This window comes from Phoca vitulina, unplaced genomic scaffold, assembly GCF_004348235.1.
Source record: "Phoca vitulina isolate PV1807 unplaced genomic scaffold, GSC_HSeal_1.0 scaffold29, whole genome shotgun sequence".
Lineage (NCBI taxonomy): Eukaryota > Metazoa > Chordata > Mammalia > Carnivora > Phocidae > Phoca > Phoca vitulina.
In genome coordinates, this window is record NW_022589732.1 from 19,588,530 (window position 1) to 19,605,852 (window position 17,323).

The 17,323-nt window shown below is 43.1% G+C and overlaps 1 non-coding gene across 1 annotated transcript; it reads right to left on the reverse strand.

Moving 5' to 3' along the window:
• Positions 1 to 14,672: 14,672 nt before the first annotated feature.
• On the reverse strand, positions 14,673 to 14,820 carry LOC116644413. The gene has a single exon (XR_004301736.1). It is a non-coding gene; the product is annotated as a U4 spliceosomal RNA (small nuclear RNA).
• Positions 14,821 to 17,323: the final 2,503 nt, after the last annotated feature.

The following is a 17,323-nucleotide window of genomic DNA, read 5'->3' on the forward strand; positions in this document are numbered from 1 at the left end:
GGCTTACAGCTGAGTCATCTTTCATGTCTCATATTAGTAAAGGGAAAGTCCTCTTGGTCTTTCTGCTTTCATGTTTGAGTTCTGTTTGTCAAGAAGAAACTTATTCTGATGTCTTTCAGCAAAAGGCAAGTCCAAATGTCACAGAAAGAAGAAAATTTTAGTTAGCATTCCCAGAAAGCAGATCTTTGGAAGCCATGGTCAGAAGTCATGCTGGGACCAGATGGGGTTTCTTGGGCCTGCTGTCCTCTAGAATCATGGTCAAAAGATACCCATCCAAAGAAATGATTATAAAAGGAAACAATTCTTTGGTTGCCATTGTCCAAAAGGATAACCTTCAGGAATAAAATGAGAGGGTCCAAAGATATCACTGTCTGAAAATATCACACGTATAGATAAGTTTAGGCAAAGTGAAATGGAATGATCAAAAATATCAATATCAAGAAATGTACGGTTCATAGATAGGGGTCGTTGGGGCAAAAATTACTCCAGAAGAGGCACTAGAAAAGAAAAATCCACATATAATGCCAAGAAGGTAGAAATTCATGAGAAATCATTGCTCCTAATGATGAAACCCATGGCTGTTTCAGCCAGACTGCAATCATTCCCCACCCCTCCCCTCAAAAAGTCACTCCTGGGAACATATTCCAGAACCAGAATGGGCCAGAATGAACTATCTCCAGATCATTTGTCTGGAGAAACTAACTCCATGGATGCAAATAGCTGAGAAGAGACTTTGCAAGAATTATCACCAGGGGAGATAAATTCTACAGATGAGCCTGACCAAGGAAAAACCTTCATGAATAATGACCAATAGAAACCAATTTTATGAGAAAAGATAGCCCAGGAAAAATTCCTCAATAGTCATCACTGTCATAATCAGTACGTAAAATCAGTGTTTATGGACTCCTCAAAAATCAGTTTCTGAATAAAGAGATTCTATGAATAAAATTAGCCAGAAAATAATTAGCCCAGGAGGGTCTCTTGGAGGCCTGAGATCCTTGGAGAAACATATTCAAGACAAGGCTCTTCAAAAAGTAGTACATGTAGGGGCGCCTGGGTGGCTCAGTCGTTAAGCATCTGCCTTCGGCTCAGGTCATGATCCCGGGGTCCTGGGATCGAGCCCCGCATGGGGCTCCCTGCTCCGCGGGAAGCCCGCTTCTCCCTCTCCCACTCCCCCTGCTTGTGTTCCCTCTCTCGCTGTGTCTCTCTCTGTCAAATAAATAATAAAATATTAAAAAAAAAAAAAAAGTAGTACATGTAGGGGTGCCTTGTTGGCTCAGTTGGTAGAGCATGCGACTCTTGATCTCAGGGTCATGAGTTCAAGCCCCATGTTGGACATGGAGCCTGCTTAAGAAAATTTTTTTAAAGTAGTGTGTGTGCGTGTGTGTGCGTGTGTGTGCGTGTGTGTGCGTGTGTGTGTGTGTGTAGTTCATTTCTTTTTTTTAAAGAGACATACTTGGGGCACATTCTTTAAGTGACATCAATGGATATCTCATCAGTGGGCAAATGTGACTGGGACCAGTTCCCCAAGCCGCTCCCTTGGGGAGGCTCTTATGTAGAAAAGATGATGACAAAGATATGATCTCTCACAAGTCTATTCAGGAGCAATTAAACCCAATTAACAGAAATCTGGAAGGAAATTCCCCCCAAAATTCTGGTCTGAAAGAAGAGTTCCCTTTAGGACATAATTACAGAGAAAATGGCATTAGAAAAAGAAGCTTCCACCAATAGGATTGGCCAGAAAAGAAGGCATTCAGAAAATTCGTGCAGAAAAATAATGCCCAAAGATCAAGATGTTCAGAACAAAACCTCAAAAGAGGCCAGCTCTGAGGGATGGTTTGTTGAATCACTGAGAAATGACAAAACTAAGTAAATCTTGAAATCAGGAGGAATTAAACCAATGCATATAAGGGCAAGCCCCTGGGCAGAGTTTCTTGGGATTACTCTTCAGGAACAACAGGTTTACCAAAGAGGTTCTGCAGGACAGTATCCCAGAGAATATGACTTTAAACAAATTAGTGTCCATCTCCAGATCCCTTCAAAACAAAATATCAAAAGAATTACCATTGTCATGGGTAAAGCAACTAAGTAAAAAAACCTAAATAAAGAACAAATTTCTCAGCAAATGTCACCACAAATAGTAATATGTAAGTCTGGTCAAATAATGCCATCTGGAGATTAAAAGTTTCAGGTATAAGATTAGTCAGGATAAAAATTTTCCAAGCGATTCTTTAGAAGAGGAGCAAGTAATGAATACTTTGAGCCAGGGCAATTCTCCCCAGCATATGCTGTCAGCAAATCTATGGAGAGGATCCAGCTCAGTGAAGTTCCCTGGCAAACATTAACCAAAGGAAAAAAATCTTTAGAGAAAGATAGCCAAGACAAATGTCTTAGGAATCGGGAGTAGTTTGGAGGAAGGCTGACCTGCCACTGAGCTTACAATACCATCTGCCTGGGCCCATCAGGAGGAAGTGCTCAGCATTGTCTCTCCCATGGAAATTACCTCTCCCGAAAAAAGTTCCAGGGCATGTATTCCCACAGATGTCATCTTGTAGTGCAAACTCCATAGTCAGTGTTACCCAAGCTAAAGCTTTAGTGGAGGGTCTTCCTCAGTATTCTATGACCCCTTCCTATATGGCCATGAAGGCATGAAGTTTTTCTCCACTTCAAGTTTAATTTGTTTACCTTTCGTCCTTCAAAGACAATCTTTTCAAGAGTTTTCACAAGATCTACAATTGCCAGTTTATGGAAACAGCCCAATTCTCCATCGACTGATGAAAGGCTAAAGAAGATGTGATATGCACACACAATGGAATATTCCTCAGCCGTAGAAAAAGAATGAAATCTTGCCATTTGCAACAACATGGATGGAGCTAGAGAGTATTATGCTAAGGAAAATAAGTCAGTCAGAGAAAAACAAATACCATATGATTTCACTCATATGTGGAATTTAGAAACATTACAAACTTGCAAAAGGAAAAAAAGGAGAGAGAAAGAGAGAGAGAGAGAGAGACCAAGAAACACTCTTAACTACAGAGAACAAACTGGTGGTTACCAGAGGGGAGGTGGGTGAGGGATGGTGAAATAGGTGATGGGGATTAAGGAGGACACTTGCTATGATGAGCACTGGGTGATGTATGGAAATATTGAATCACTACATTGTACACCTAAAACTAATATTACACTGTATGTTAACTAACTGGAACTTAAGTAAAAACTTTTTTAAAAGTTTTCACAAGAGAGAACTCCAGACTCAGATTAACAAAGACGATACATCTCAGCAAACAAAATCGAAAGTCATGGTGCCATAGAATGAGGTCAGTCAGAAGGAAGCACCCAAAGAATGACTCCTAAAGACTTCCCTTTAGAAAGAGATGAAGTTCCCAAAGTGTTACAGCCTTCAGAAACAAGTCAGCAGCTGAGTGGGGATGTTACCGAATTGCTTCTCCAGCAGAAGTAGATAGATGTTGGAAGAAAGGCCAGGGAACAGACACCACTGAGAAGAGATGAAAGAACCCAGCCACACTTCACGAGGAAGTTTCATCACAAGAGATAAGTTCCTTGGAGGCTGTTAATCAAAACCGAATTGCTCCTCATATCCCCCTACTCTGCTTCAAATTCCTTCTCAAAAGTGGTTATTTTATAGGTAACTATAACTTTCTACTGTGCTTAAGTGATATTCCTTAGACATGAATAATAATGGTGAAGGGCGCCTGGCTGGCTCAGTTGGTAGAGCATTGACTCTTGATCCCAAGGTCGTGAGTTCAAGCCCCACGTTGGGCGTGGAGCCTACTTAAAAAAAGAAAAAAGAAAGAAAAGAAAAAAGAATAATGGTGAAATCAGCTAAGAAACTTTCTTAATAGATTATCAATAAGAAGTGTAACAAAATATCAGGCCTAAAGGTGTATCAAATACTTCAGAAACTCCAGAAGAAAAAGTAAATGACTATATGGGTACCTAATGAAGAAATGAGAGGCATGTAGGCCCTTAGCTCAATGAGGATTGGAGACAAAACAAAACAAAAAAAGAATTGATAATGAGGTTGGTCAATTTCTACTTGATTTTCCCCTCAAGTAATTTGGTTTGTTTTTTTTTAAAGAATTTATTTATTTATTTATTTGACAGAGAGACACAGTGAGAGAGGGAACACAAGCAGGGGGAGTGGGGAGAGGGAGAAGCAGGCTTCCCACAGAGCAGGGAGCCTGACACGGGGCTCGATCCCAGGACCCCGGGATCATGACCTAAGCCGAAGGCAGACGCTTAACAACTGAGCCACCCAGGTGCCCCAAGTAATTTGTTTTTTAATTGGAAAGAAGCATAACAATGATTAAGAGTAAGAATTTTGGGTTCAGCAAGCAATTTTGGCTTGCTTACAAATCCAAGCCCCGGCAATTATTAGCCACATGGCTGTAAGCAAGTTGCTTACCTCTCTGTGCCCCAGATGCCTGCCTCCCCTAAAATTAACACACTTGTAGGATTTCCCATGTAAGATTGTTTTGGGCTTTCCATGAGGTAACATGTATAAGTGCTCAATAAACCGAAGCTACTTGTCATGTTTTCCCAGCTCAATACGGCCTCTGAAAACTATTCACTAAGAGTGATTATTTTAGTGACCATATTTTAGTGACCTTATTTTGCTTATTAGTTCAGATTCCTCCCTAGATTACTTGTGTCATCCCTAGTGATATGTCACTGAGCGCATATCCAATACCATGTAGTGTCTCTCCTGCTCAGTGAATTTGCTCCCTCTGCTCTCTGAAGAGGGGTTTGAAGGTGCCTGCGGCCAATCAGTCACTGCTCCTTTGCACCTGCATGGCTGCCTCCAAGGGCTGAAGCTTCACCATAGTCCCCAGGCAGAGCTCTGAGCCTTTGGGGCATTCTGGTACAAGTAGGGAAAAGAAACTCTTGCCACTTTGTGCCTCCTGCAGCCCCTTTGCTCCTACAAAGGAAGTGAGGCACAAGAAAGTCCTTGTTAATTTATCAAGATGTATAAAGATGTATGTACAAAGTTGCACAGCAAAGTATGTTTGTAGTAATGAAAAACCCAAAGCAATTAGAATGCCCACAAATAGGGGGAACGTGGTAGTATGTGTGAGTGATCATATGATTTTGGTATGTGTATGTGTATGAGTGTGTGTGTGTGTATGTGTGTGTGAGAGAGAGAGAGGTGGGAGAAAGATGAGGGGTTTGCAAAGATGTTATAAAAGGGATCGGGTTCTTTTACCTTATTCCAAAACTATTTTATAAGACTCAAAATCCACATAACTAAAAATAAAGCTTTTCTGTCTTGTAGTATTTCTTCCTCCTCCCTAAGTAGTGCCCTTTTAGTATTCCAGTGAAGGGAAAAAGGAGGAAAAGACACGACTGGAGGTTGCCGGGCCCTAGCACCACCAGGGGGCAGTATCACAGGCTGGAGGAGCAGAACAGAGGTGCACGGGAGGGGCTCCAGGTTTAGGGAACTTTTCCAAGTCCTGCATGCCCACGTTCCCCTCTAAGGGTTTTGTTTTACATAACTGGCAGAACGAACTCCACAATCTTGCGGTATTGTATCCCAGGTTCCACTATGCTTAGCATCTGACCTTTTCTTAAAACAAAGATAGGAACATTTCCTGAATAACTTCACAGAACAAAAGCAAAAACATATAAACATAGACTGACGATTTTAAGAGCGGATTACAAAAAGAGAACTTTGATTTGGTATTTAATGTCTTGTGTATTTCAGATAGGTAGATAGAACAAGCGGCATTACTGGAATTCATCACGAAAACATTCCGGTATGATTATAACGCTGCCGTTAAAAGCAATAATGTAGAGTGATATGTGAGGACATAGCAAATGTATTATCTCAGGACATATGTTAATGTATGTGTGCACGTGTCTGTGCACAGAGAACTATATAGAAAGACGCTCATTGGAGTGATAGGATCGCTGCTGAATTTTTATGTCGTTAATACTTTTCTGTATTACTTAAACTTCTTTATAATGATCATGAATGCTGTAAAATTAAAAAGAAGTAAAGCAATGTTTCCACTGGGGAAATAAAATTTATCCGTATGAGTCGAAGCAGCTCAATTTCTTTACTGTAGGAAGTCTGAAATATACATCTATGGCCTTAGCCTTCTCCGTTTTGACTGTAAGGTGTGTTGCCTCGTTCCCCGGTCTTCCTGGTTGAACAGGATTCTTCCGCACCAGCCTCCAGAATGGGACAGCAATTCTTCTGACTACTTTCTCCACCAGTCCTTCCCCTGGGAGGAAAACTGACCTCTCTAGTGGTTGAGATTGTCATGTGCCTGCTCACCGTGGGGTCCTATTTCTCTGCTGGGCAGACTAAGTGCATTCAAGGTCACACTGTTTGGTCTCCTCCCCTATGGTCTCGGGAACCTGTCGGTCCTTGTCAGAGGCTCTGCCCATCTTCTTCCTCGGGGTTTCAGCTTCTCTACCTGCAGTTTTTTGTGGGCAAGTCAGTCCCGTGGAGGGAGCTGGGAGACATGACCACCTTCTTCAGCTTAGCTGGTTACCTAACCTGAAATACACCATTACTCCACTGAAATAGGAGAAGGAGGACCCACTGAAACTGTTCTCTTGGCATAATGCTGCCCTTCAGATGAGAATTATTAGAACGGCCTTTGCAAGCTTCCACTAGCCCCGGCGCCACGGAAACAAGTTCATTCCCAGACGTGGGAAATCCTCCCTAGTAGCAGCTGCTGCTGCCCTTCCTGCTGGTGTGGGGCTAAACTCACGTCCTTTTAAATCTGTCCTGGTGTTGGTGGCTGTGGGTCCCCACCCCAGCCCTCCCCCACCCCCCTCCACGCGGGCGAAAGCCCTGTGTTTCCTCTCACAGCCATAGGGTGTCACCAGCACTTCACACTGTCCTCTGAGAAGGCCTTTCTGTGGGGAGTCTCCCCAGGCTCACGTGTCTGCTTATGCAAAGAACCAGGCACCGAGGGAGGGACCTTTGATGGGTGGCAGACAGGTTTCCTTTTTGTGTTTGCTTTCATAGAAGCTTACTTACCACTTAATTTTGTGTAAAATACCCCTGCTTCAGCCTCCGTATTTCTCATTCAGAAAATATACGTAGACGTGGTACAAGGGGCAACTTGCAAATAATAATGGCTATTTGTTGAGCACCTCCCTGGTGCAGGCACTGTGCTAGGGGAGAAAGTTCCTGCCCTCCTGGAGTTTACAGAGTAAACTGAGGCCAACCGTGAAGATGAAGCTAGAGAAGGCACAGGAGCCCCTGTGCAGATCGTCTTGTTCAGTGTGGCAGCTTGAGAATGTGGCAGCCCCAGCCTGGGTCTGGACAAACGGCAGCCCCCAAACAGGCAGCCCACGTCCCAATGCTGGGCCACGTTGTCTGGGGGAAGCCAGCTGTCTTCAGGCTTGCGCAGCTGGTTTCAGGTGTGAGGTGGAAATTTTGCAAATGCAATGATGTGTCTGTATTTGTGTTTCACTTGGCCATCCATGCATCTATCCATTCATGTGGAGATGAATTATAACCCCATCTTTACGTTTTCCTTGCACCACTATGACCTTAACCAAGTCATTGAAACTTTTTAATCCTCGTCTTAAAAAAAAAAGATTTTATTTATTTAAGAGAGAGCACAAGTAGGAGGAGTGGCAGAGGGAGAGGCAGACCCCCCGCTAAGCATGGAGCCCTTTACGGGGCTCAATCCCAGGACCCTGAGATCATGACCTGAGCCAAAGGCAGACACTTAACCAACTGAGCCACCCAGGTGCCCCTAATCTTTGTCTCTAAGAGAATAGTAATGCTTTCTTTACAGAACCGATGTGAGGATTCCTAAAGTCATGGATGTGAAACGCAGAACAGGGTCAGACAGGTCATGAGTATATGGCAATTGGTAGCTATTGTTTTCACTGTGATAACAGTTAACACAAGACCATTAGGTACCAAGCATGAGCCGGTACCATGCTTGGCTCTGCACACATAGAGAAATTGGTCCAACATAATCCTTGCCCCCAAGGAGCTTCTAATCCGATCAAGGAGCAAATCACATGCCAAATAATAATTACTCAAAACTGGCTGGAATCATGTCCCAAGAGAGGAACCCCAAGTCCCAAGAGAATCCAAAGCAGGAGAAGTTGCTGTGAAGGTAGGAAAGGAAAATTAGCCTAGACCTTTGGATCTAAACACTGGTAGGGAACGGAGGGGCAGCCCCATGTACACAAGGTGGTGCAGAGGGAAGCCAACCCCACCACCCAGGGTTCCATTTGCTGAATAAATCAGAACACAGCCTGCAGCCTGCTATAAGGTTCCATGCAATATACTCAAGAAAGCCTCATTCTTCCCTAAGGCTTGGGGTAGCTGACAAACTGGGTCACAAAGGTGTCTCCCTGAGGTCTCACAGAATTCCTTTGAAGAGATTGGAACTGTGGACTTTGCTCTGAGAACTTTCCAAAGTGCCGAGAGAAAGACTAAGCACTTATCTCAGGTACTGGAACTTCTTGCATTTAGCAAGACCCTGTAACACAGGGTAACACAGTTTCCTTATGGCTAATTATAGCCCAGAACCATACAAGTCAACCAGGAGTACAGATACTTTGCTCCTGGGAAGGTCAGTGAAGGCTTCAAGAAGGGGGTGGCATTCATCTGGGCCTTGGTGGGATTTGGGGTAGATGTTCTAGAAAGGATGAAGAGCAAATAAGACAAAGGCAGAGGTCGGAATGCACAGATTGTGTCTAGATCTGCTAAATGAGCCTAATCTGCTGGAGCAGAGGACGCCTGTGCCACTGACAAGAGCTCCAGTTCCAGGTTCTTTGAAGACTGCTTACACTGTTAAGGGCTCTGGGCTCAGGTTTGGAATGCATTATCTCATCATATCTTCCGCACACTAGATACTATCATCTCTGTTCTTTAAGAGAGGTTTAGTGAGATAAGTGACTATGGTCTCAGAGAGAAAGACTGTTAAAACCGGAATTCAACCCTGACCCCAATCCCTAGATAAAGTCATTATGGAATGTGAGCTTCCAGTGAGATATGACTGGAAAAGTACATTAGGGTCAGGTCACGGATGGCCTCGAATACCTAGCAGAGTGTCACATTCAGTGATGCTAAAGCTCTGTAGTGAGAACATTTTGGAGGTCTGCAAGGATGTGGTGGAGTCTCCTTGAGCCTGAATAGAAAGGTGCCTGCAGACTCAAGCCAACAAACAACCCAATGTTTGAGATAGGATGGTGTCTGCTGGGAGTGTGGCTCCAGATCCAGAGCACAGGAAAAGGCTTCCCAGGTACTGGGGATGCTCACTCTGCCATTCTTTGGCAACACTCTGGGCTTCTGTCATCTTCAGGACCCAGAGGGGCACGTGACTTGTTTCCATAATTATCTATACTTGTACCCAGTAAAAATGAGCCACCCAGGCGGCTGATGGTGGTATAAGAAAAAACAGGGTGATCGCCATGAGAATTTAGTGCCTTGCAGGCCCTCTCCCCACTACCCTGGGAGCACCACAGGACCTTGGGTTCCTCCTTTCCCCAATGGAGGAGAAAGGAAACTCAACAGAGCTGCTGGAAAAACAGGCTACTGGAGCACAACGAGTAGCCAGCTGTGAGTCGGGTCACCTTGAATAAATGGATGAAGATCTTGAGCAGATCTCTGTGTCATCGGCAAAATAGTAGGACAGACCAGATGATCCTGAATGGCCTTCAGAGTTTATTTTGTTGTTGTTGTCATTCCATTTTTTATTGTGGTAAAAAAAAATTGCAAAACATAAAATTTACCATCTTAACCATCTTTAAGCATACAGTTCAATATGCTAAGGATAGTCACATCATTCATTGCACAACCGATCTTCAGAACTTTTTCATCTTGTACAACTGAAACTCCATACCCATTAAACAACTCTCCACGTCCACCCCTCCCTTGCCCCCCGCTTTACTTTCTGTCTAGAAGCCTGACTGCTTTGCATACCTCATATAAGTGGAGCCATACGATATTTGTTTTTCCGTGACTGGCTTACTTCACTTTGTACAATGTCCTCAAGTTTCATCCATGTTGTAGTATGCGACAGGATTTCCTCCCGTTTTAAGACCGAAGAATATTCCGATGCATATATACACCACATTTTGTTTATCCAGTCACCCATAGGTGGACATTTGGGTTGCTTCCACATCTAGGCTATTGTGAATAATGCTGCTATAAATGTGGGTGTGCAAATATCTTTCTGAGATCCTGCTTGACTCCCAGGTTTAAGACACAGTGAGTTTGTTTGCATGTTTTATTACTGTTTTATTTAAAACAAAAACCAAAAAACACGGAACCTCCTGAAGAGTGAACAAATTGAAATGAACACTTCAGATGCTGCAGGGCACGTTTATTTTAGGAAATTTGGACACTCAAAACTCATATTCTGACATTCAACAAATTCCTAAAGCTGCACCACATGAAGGAGCGAGAACAGTTCTAGATCGGGGCCTTGAAGAGAGAGCCCTGGCATTCTGTAGCTTAATTATGAACTTCAGTCACATTATCCCAGAAACCCTTTCAGCAGATAATGGGTATCTATTAATATAAATCATTTGCTGGATGAGCCATGCATTGACTTGTTGGAAAATATGGAAGATTTTATGCCAGTTGTGCAGAAAAACATCCTTCAAATTCAGTCATGTATACTGTACCCCCAGGGAAAAACACTTCGAATCCATATATTTTCCTTTGAAAGAAAGGAAAAAACTCTTCCAGGTAGCATGGTTGAAAGGTCTGGCCAAGGATCAGGCTTGCAGGAATGTTCCTAAGTATTGGAACCTGCCCCTCCAGCACAATGACTCAGTGGGATGGTGGAGGTTTGTTAGATGATTAATTCTTTAGCAAAAGTGTTCCTGCTGGTTGTGGTGGCGAAGTAACTTAAATCACTAATCACAGAGTTCTCTTTAGAGAAAACTGTCATGAACCCTGGCTGATCCATTGAACCTTTCCTGGCTGGGTTCATTTCCACAATCAGAATTCCTGTCTCAGGGTGGTATGGGGAAAGCCAAGCCATTCTTCTTAATAACCGTCCCAAGCCCCAGTCTGGAAATGTGGATATGAAGAGCATATGCTAGTCCAGTGGGGGAGGCAGAGAGAGGGAGGGGCTGCCGTAGCAGAAGAAGGAACTAGCCATGGGAGCTCAGAGGAGGGGAACTAACTCAGGCCGACTGTAAGAGCAGCATAATGCAGATGATACCTGCCCTGGGCATTGAAGGACGAAGAGGAGTATGACAGCAGAAAAGCTGTCAAGGCTGGAGACACAGCATGTGTGCAAAGATCTCTTAATGTTCGGAAACATGTAGGAACAGCAGTATGGCTGAATAACAGATGGCACGTGAGGTAAAGACGTGTGAAGTCCTTTTCATGAAGTGTGGGCACTCCAGAACAGGGCCACGGGACCCGTGGGGACCCCCGCCAGGAGCCTGCTGTGGAGCCAGTCCAGTTCCAGGTCTCCCTGGATGTCCACAGCATCTGACCAGAGAGAAGCCACAGCTGTCCCTGTGGGCCTGAGTGCCTAGGGCCAAGGATGGAGAATAGGTATTGCCTAACTGGTGGCCCAGGCACCACTCCGATGGCCACCTGGGGGGAGGAGACACTGAATTACCGAAGAGGAGACCTTGCCAGGCAAAAGCTTTGAGCTGATGTTTCTTCCGGTGAGGCTGAGGAAAGTGTGGAGAATACCCATCCCTTTGCTTTTTCAGGAAGTAGCCCCGGCCACCCCTGTCACTGACCCGAAAGCTCACCAACATCCCTGGGATGCAGAAAGAGCTTCCCAACAGGTCCCTGGGCATCCCGACAGTGTGCCAACGAGGGGGTGCTCTTGATACCTTGAGAGATTGCCAAGAGTCCACGCGGCCAGGGGACTGGAGGCGGGGAGGAGACTTTCATCTCCTCTCAGAAGGACTGGCTGGTGGCAGTGTGTTATTGTCCAAAGCAGGGTATCTGTGGTTTGGGACACAATGCTTTTTTTTTCTTCCCATCCCAAACACGGTTCTTCTGTCTGAGACACATGCTAAACTGAAGGCGGCACTAGGAAAAGAGACACTGTGGACTGTGTTAGGTACAGCTAGACTCTCTCTGGGATGCTTTTCCCTCTAAGCATTTTTAGAACGAAACCGAGAGCGTCTTGGGAAGCCCACTAATGAATGGAGCCACCTGTCTCACTAGGCAGGTCTCTCTTTGTCTGGGAGCTCTGAGTACCTCCTCCTCTGCAGTGAAAATGGAGATGGTTTTTAAAATTATAACTAATAATTAGATGAGAGGTAGGCAGAGCTGGGAAGAACTATAGAGATCTCCCAGAACAGATGCGCCCAAGATGTAGAGTGTGAAGACACTTTTATTTCTTAACATTGTAGTTATTTTCTCTGTAATGACATTGCTTTAAGGTGCCAACACATTGTTGCCAACCACAAGTGTACACATTAAAAAAGTAAATCTCTCTCTCTCTCTCTCTCTCATGTTTTATCCTTTACCAAAATGTAACCATTATTACCAATTTGCAATATTTCCTTCTAGACCTGGTTCTGGGCACATACAATATCCCCAGGTGGATATAGACCTACATAGCCTGGTGTAGACATAGAGAGACAGAACCAGAACTGAGACAGAGGTAGGGATAGAGACCCATCTGATGGCAGTGATTCCTTCTGGTTCACCCAGGACAGAGAATCTGAAGAGTAGGATCTTGGGAACAGAGAGAGAGGAGTAAGAGTTTTTGTTTCCAGCCAGCAGAGGGGAGGATACTCACCTGTTGGCGCATTCCCTCAGGAAGAAGAAAGAAGCCGGTATGTGGAGGGGAGGAAAGGCTGGAGAAGCCAGGTGCATGGGGATGTTGACATTTCTAATGGAAGAGATGGGATTAGAGACATCCAACATAATGGAGGGTCTGAGTCCTCTCAGTCTCTGGATTCCTGCAGGATCTTCGTAGAGATTGGACCATATGCACTACAGCACAAAGAGTGGCTTCAAGGTCTAATGGTAAGTGTGCTAGCAGTGGAGGAAATCACAGTAGGCAACTGACAATACCAAATATTAATGACGATGTGGAGCATTGCAACTCTTATATGCTGCTGGTGGGAATGAAAATCATACAGACACTTTGGAGCACAGTCTGAGTGTCTTATAAAGTTGAACATACACTTACCATATGACCACACTTAGATATTGATCCAAGAGAAATGACAGCATATGTCCAAACAAAGGTTGTATACAAATGTTCATAGGACCATTATTCACAACTGCCAAAAAACTAGAAACAACCCAAATATATCTATCAACTGGTGAATAGATAAATAAATTTTGGCATATCTATACAATGGAATACTTGTCAGCAACTAACAAGAATGGCATACGGATGGACGCTGCAACATGGCTGAATCTCAAAATCATTATTGTAAGTGAAAGAAGCCAGAAGTAAAATACCACCTACTGCATGATTCCATTTATATGAGATTCTACGAAAAAGCAAAACTGTAGTAAAGCAGATCAGTGGTTTCCTGGAGCCAGGGGCCTGGGGAAAGGGATTGGCCACCAAGGGGTATGAGAGAACTAGAGTGGGAAATAGAAATATTCTATATGATGATTGTGGTGCTGCTGGTACATGACTATATACGTTTGTCACAACTCTTCAAATTGAACACTTAAAAGGGGTTTACCTCAACCATAGCTTAATAAAAATTTATATTTTACTAAAACTGAAGATAATTTTTTAATTCAAGAAAAAAAAAGTGACAAGGAAATTGAGACCTGGATTGAGAAATGGGATATAACTATATAAAGCAGAGCTTTCAGAAAATTATTAGGGAACAACTTTAAATAAATACATCTTAGGGACGCCTGGGTGGCTCAGTCGGTTAAGCAGCTGCCTTCAGCTCAGGTCACGTCCCAGGGTCCTGAGATCAAGTCCCCCATCGGGCTCCTTGCTCAGCCGGGAGTCTGCTTCTCCCTCTCCCTCTGCTTGCTGCTCCCTCTGTGCTCTCTGTCTCTGTCAAATAAATAAATAAAATATTTTAAAAATACATCTTAAAACTTAGTTGAAATGAGCATTGTTTCAGAAAAATAGAATTTTATAAGCTGAATCAAAAGAAAAGTTCTTAACTGGTCTCACCATGCTAGCATAACCCAGATGCACCCAAACTTCTCAAGGACAGTGAGTTTGAGGGAGCACGATACACAAACTACCCTGACTTCTGACACCAACTACAAGTTCAGAGACCCCGAGACCACACTTGTGGTTGGTAATTCACTCGAGGAACTCATAAACTCACGGAAGCTATTATGTTCATGGTTATAGTTTTGTATAAGGAAAGGATACAGATCAAAATTAGCCTAAGAAAGAGATTCAAAGAGCAGAGTTTAAGAAAGTACCAAACTCAGAGCTTCCAGCTGTCTTCTGTGGAGTCATGAGCAGTTACTTTTGCAGCAGCGATGTGTGACAAACACACACAGATTACTGGCAACTGGAGAAGCTCACCCAGGCCTTGGTGTCCACAGTTTTTGTTGAGACTCAATCATGTGAACCTGATTGACTGCTCATGTGACCAACCTCAGTCTCCTTACCATAAATCCCATTGTTACTCTCTGGCTCTACCAATTTTTAAATTCAAGCCAAAAAAAAAAAAGGGGGGGGGGAGTAAATTCATACCATGATTGAGAAACTACAGCTAAAGCAGAGTTTTTAGACAATAGCCATATTCATTTGAATTACAATGACTTTATGGTATATTTTGATATTTGGTAAGGCAAATTTTGCCTCATTGTTCTTTCATGTATCTTTCAATTAGCAATAATCGCGCCTCGGATAAACCTCATTGGCTACGATACTGCCACTGCGCAAAGCTCTTTCATGTATCTTTCATAACTACTCTCAGACATTTATGTTTCCTTATAAAATCTGAATTCTGTATTAGTTAAGTTGCATTCGGTTACAAATGCACATTGTTTATGCTCCATGAGTTAAGTTTAATTGCTGTATAAAAATCTTCCAAAAGATTACATTACGGTTTGGCACTCAAATGAAAAAGTTACTGTGAATGAAGAAATTCACATAGGCAGCAGTGGAACCTAAATTTAATATTAGTAAGGGAAATTTGTCATCAGAGAAATTACTTCATTTTTCTATTTTCTTGCAAAGCAACGATCAAGAGGTTTAAAAACTAAGAAAGAAAGTTATACCCACCCCCACCCCAACCCTATATACAGATAAAATCCATTCTGTTTTGCTACTAAGATGCATGCAAAAGGATTGTAATGCAATGGAAAATTTGCCAAATCTCTTGACATAGATAAAATAAATTCCAAAGCAATGAGAGGTAGTGTCATCAATTCATGTGTTTTCAAAGACTATCATTAAGATGTCAAACATCTATTTATCAAAACTTCTTGCCAACTTTGAGCAGAAGACAATAGTGGAGCACTCTTTAAGAAATGTTCCATCACCAGTGTTCCTAACAGCCAAAGGATAATATTGAGTGACAAATGCAAACCTCAGTGACTCGGAGTCCAAAAATGATAGAAAAGAGTTAGACTTTGCCTGTGAGACGGCTTTGGAACACCTTAACACCTTTATTTCACTTCTACTTTCCCTTTTAAGTGTGCATGCAATGATGCACGAGATGGAAACTAACCCAGATTAGACCAATCAGAGTACGGCAGTACCCCGGCCACAGCGATTGGCCAATCAGAGTGAGGCTCTGGGCTTTGTTCATTCCTGGGTCAACTGCCCCTCCCCCTACTGGATCTTGAAAGCCATCCTATGATCACAAGAGGAACCAGCCCTAACATGAAACCAACACATGGATAACATAAAGCAGAGAAGCAGAAGAACCTGGATCATTGGTGACATTATGGATCACCTCAAGACAGTTTGAGTTCGGTTTTCTGTTTCTTGCAAATCAAAGTTGCCTAGACAAATGAAGCCTCAGTAAATGTCAAAGGATAGAGCAAATGATGATGAGTGGGGACGCTCGAGGCAGCCTTAATTCCCCAACCTGGGGACACAGTGATCCCACCATCCAGCCCCCAGTCAGTCATTGATTCACATGGTAAGCCATTGGTTATGTCTGTTGAGGACTCCCCATAGAAGATCCTAAAGGCTTGGCTGTGAGGCACACTGTGGAAGTAGGGCATCTTTATATTCTTTTTAAAAATCAGGAAGAGTGGGAATCAGGGATATTGGCAAGTAAAAAGATATTTACAGCTGATATATGCACATTGTTGTGGTTCATACATTTCTAGATCTTGATTAGACTTTCATATATCCACAGAATGAGAATCTGGGCCTGATGAAGTCAATGAAGTCAAGCACCCATTTTTATTTTATTTTCACTTTAATGCTAGCTGCTTCATAAACTGTTCTCACTGAGCCCAGACATACTGCAGGACCAATCAGCTTAAAAAATTGTGTTATACTGCTGGCACGGATCACTGCTGAGTGAGCAGATGAAGCTAGCTGAATCTAGAAGTAGCTGTGATGCTGTAAGAATCACAAGTCTTTATCCACATCTGCCTCTTGCTAGCAATGTTTTCTCCCTGTCCTGTGGGGTTTGTGAAGGACAAAACACTTCCCTAGCCCCTGTCAAAAGAATAACATACCAAAGTTATAGAAGTTGTCACAAAGCCAGTCAATCTTAATGTCTACTCCCTTAAATTCAAAATCTAGGTTATTTTATGGTCTTTACAAAGCTAGAATTACTTTTCTCTTTAAAACTTGGCAGATCGGTGTTTTTGTTTTTAATCCTTGAGCTTTGTAAGTTTTCTTTCCTGTGCCTACTTGCCCATAACTTATTCTTCTGGTCTGATGACTGCTTTTTAATGAGTTCAGCCTGTACCTTCTTGGACAAATCAGGAGTGTGAGGAGTGTGTTAATTAGCTATCAGATCTAGCCTGGCTTTTGAAGTTCAGAGCTTTGGAATGCTACAGAAGTGTAAATATAATCATGGCTTTTTGCATTTGGTAATTATATTTCAGCTGAAACCTCAGGGAGCTTCCCACCTCGGGATTCTGCTGTCACCAACCCCTGAATGGTTCTGTCATTAATGGCCAGTCTCTGGGGACCCAAACCCAAAGGAAATGTCTTCCTGTTTTGTTCTGAGTGGCCCTTCTTCCTTGCAACCTTCCTCACTGTTGACCAAACATCCTATTTCAGGGTGGAGAAAATGAACCTTCTTCCCTTCCCCTCATGGGGTGAGGAGGAATGAGGCAGGAGTGAGAAAGTTCATCTGGGGGTAAATTGTCTTCTTATGACTATACCCAACTTGTACCAAATTATACCAAATATTTCTGGGAATTCAAATCAAATATCTACCTACTCCTGCAAGAAGCCTGCACGCTCACCTAAACTGA